Below are 3667 nucleotides of genomic sequence, written 5' to 3'. Positions count from 1 at the left end.
TTTTCTGTTGTCTGTCCCACAGGGAGGAGGTTATATATAGATCCTTGTATTTGGTTCCCCCTTTCTACCCTACCTTCCCTCCACCCTCCTGGTATCACCACTCTTACCACTGGTCCTGAAGGGGAGGAACTGTATTAAAAGGTCTTGGCATTAGGAAGGTTGAGAACCACTGCTCTAGACTATGGTCTTTAGTCGCCCCTCAGGGCTAGAATCGAACGCTCCTGTTAGAATAACCATTTAAGGTTAAAATAAATAAATAAATAAAGCTAGCATTTACCCAAGGACAAAGTGCAGAGTGTTGGGAAAGATGGAATGCAAATAAGAAAGAAAGGGAGGAGACAGGGTGATGGGATATTGAGGGAATTGCAATGGATGAGTTGAAAGAAAATGTGAATTGTTGAGTGTAAAACTGATGATCTGCTCTGTAAAACTTAATTCACAAGAGGTTTTTTTTGGTTTAAAAGAAAGGATCACAGCAGCCTGATCTGTAGCCAGTCATGGGACTTGTTGCTGTTAGAAGCTGTGGAATTGATGCTGACAACATAGCAACCCCATGACAACAGAAGGGAACTGCCGGGTCCTGCGCCATACTCAAACCTGGTATTTGAGCACGTTGTTGCAGACACTATGTTCATCCATCTGGGCAAGGGTCTTGTTTTCACTGCTCTATTTTATTAAGCACGATGTTTCCCCCATTTCCTCCCAGTCTCAGGGATGGCACAGGGCAGATAAATAAAAGTGCCTTTGATTCCATTGTTGATTCCCCAGTCCACACGTGGGCAGACATCTTCATCCAGATGTTTAAAAATTATTCAGTCCTCTCCTGCAATTGATCAGTCAGTTCAAGATAATTAACTCAGTCGGAATCCATTTCAAATTCTACCTCAGACTCTGCTCTCATCAGGGTGGATCCCCACACCCTGAGAGACGTATTTGATCAGAGCTGATTGCCAGTTCAATTGCTGGCAATAAAATAAAAATAGCTCAATAATATAAAAAATTTAAAATCAAGACCATTGCCATTGAGTGAATTCCAATTCACAGGGACCCTTACAGGAGCCGGTAGACCCGTCCTTCAGGTTTCAGAGACGGGGGGAAGCAGAAGCTGTGGTGCCTGTGTTCTTGGTCCAGGTCGAGCCACAGGAGCTTTGTAATACATTAAAAACATTCAGCTTCCGCTGTTGGTTTTATTGGGGGCGGTTGGGGGACTTTGTTTTACCAATATTTTATTTTGTTGGCATTTTGGGGAGTGACACAATTAACTCAAGGAATTGGCTCACAAGATTGTGGGAACTGACAAGTCCAAAACCTGTAGGCCATGCAATAGGCTGAAGAATCCTGTGGGGTTGAATTCCAAAATCCATAGATCAGGAGGCAAGGAGAAAGAAAAATATATGTTTTGGCAAAATGTCTGCTTATATGGGTCTGGATATAAAACATGTCCCAGGGAATCTCCAAGCCCTTCTTATATTGTAAAAGGTAATCCATGTACTTGAAGTCAATGGATTTGATCACCATTACTTTCTTATAGCAACTAGTGTTTTACTCCACTGTGTATCACACATGGCCTAGCAATGTTGGCATATACAATGTATCATCAGACTTGTATGAGGAGGCTTCAAAAAGTTTGTGGAAAAATAGTTTTAAAAGCGAATGGATATTTTCCACAAACTTTTTTAAGCCCCTCATATGAAGGAGTACCCCAAATAACTGGATTTCCCCCCCAAAGGTATGTGCTTAAATTTTTTGTTACAAAACAACCTTATCACCTTCAAAATACTCTTCACTACACTTAATACATTTGTCAAATCTGTGATTCTGGTCTTGGAAACATTTTTCAAACTCATCTGCTTGGGTGGTTGACAGCACCTCCCTCGTTTGTTTGTTTTTCACAGAAACAAAAAGAAGTCCCATGGAGCGAAGTCAGGTGAGTAAGGTGCATGGGGTAAGAGAGGCATGCTGCTTTTTGCCCAAAATTGGCACACTGAGATGGCCGTGTGAGCCATTGTCATGGTGCATTGTCATGGTGGCAAAACCAGTTCTCCATATGCCACAAATCAGGCCTTTTTTTTGTCAGACACTGTTATGCTATCTTACAGAACCTCTAAATAGAAAGCCTGATTAACAGTCTGACCTGATGGAATGAACTCCAAATGCACTATGAATCAACATTGTAGTCCATTTGTGGGGAAGTTTGACAGACTTACAGAATGTGGCTTGTCATCAATCACCATTTCATCTTATACTTCAGTTTTTCCCATAGTGCTGTCCTTTGTGTCCTGTTGTGTGTTCAACATCATAACAGTGTCTGCGGCATTTTTTCCAAGCAGAACACAAAACTTCACAGTTGCACACTGTTCTCTTAAATTGACCATCAAAAAAGTGAGGTTTAAGCAAAACAATTCACTGTGACTAAAGAGACTCTTCCCAGGCGAGGCCACTGGGTGCACTAAACTCAGAGTGATTTGCTCGATGCTCACCTAGTGGGAAAAAATGCATACTAGTCTGCCCAGAGAGCCTTTTCCCATTTTATTTTTGGTACAATATATAGAAAATATATACATTTGATGTAGGCATGACATTTAATTTTGAAAAAGACATTTGCAACATTTGTTTCAAAAACACTATTCATCTTCTTTCTATGCTTAGAAATTAATTTTCTATTCTTACTCACTACCATTGAGTCAATTTCGACTCATAGTGACCCTAAAGAACAACACAGAACTGCCCTGTGGACATGTCTGATCAGAGCACATGGGAGCAAATTAAGGGGGGAGGAAGAGATTGTGGAGCACATGCCGGCCCACCAAGCCTTCAGGATGATATCCCTGCTCAGAGAAGCTAATGCACAGAGACCATATGGCCGGCCTCACTATGAGACACAACATCCCTCACTGACCCATAGCTCTACAGTGGACAACACTGGAGACAGTGTGGGAATTGCGCCCAATCTGACCCCACCACACCTACAAAAAACACTAAGGGCGTGCAACAGAACAGCAAGGGGAGCAGAGCAAGGAAGTCCCCAGGGAGTACCAAAAATAGACTTTGGGACCAGGGCGTGGCACCCCATCAGACTCTACTGGAAAACACTCCTAAAGGTCAAGAAACAGACCTTGAACTATTTACAGGTTTTCTTTTGTTGTTGCTGCTGCTGTTGTTTTGTTTTCTTTTGTTTCTTGGTTTTGCTTTGTCTTGTTTTTGTGCATATTATCTCTGCAGGTCTATCTAGATAAGATAGGCTGGATAAACAATCTGGAGAAGAAAACAATGGGACCGATGGTTCCGGGGGGACATGGGAAAGGGGGAGGTGGAGGGAAAGGAAATGGTGTTAACCAACCTAGGGACAAGGGAACAAGTGATCCAAAAATCAGTGGCAATGAGGGTGTAAGAGGCCTGGTAGTGATTGATCAAGGGCAATGTAACCGAGAGGAATAACTGAAACCCAAATGAAGGCTGAGAACGATAATGGGACAAGAGGAAATTAAAAGGAAATAGAGGAAAGAACTAGGAGGCAAAGGGCATTTATAGAGGTCTAAATACAGGCATGTATATATGTAAACATATTTATACATGACAATGGGGAAATAGATCTATGTGCATATATTTATAGGTTTAGTATTAAGGTAGCAGATGGACATTGGGTCTCCACTCAAGTACTCCCTCA

This window comes from Echinops telfairi, unplaced genomic scaffold (assembly GCF_000313985.2).
Source record: "Echinops telfairi isolate 266 unplaced genomic scaffold, ASM31398v2 ScPeMD7_7469;HRSCAF=8507_1, whole genome shotgun sequence".
NCBI lineage: Eukaryota > Metazoa > Chordata > Mammalia > Afrosoricida > Tenrecidae > Echinops > Echinops telfairi.
The sequence above is the reverse complement of the archived record's forward strand: the minus strand, read 5'-3'. Positions refer to the sequence as shown.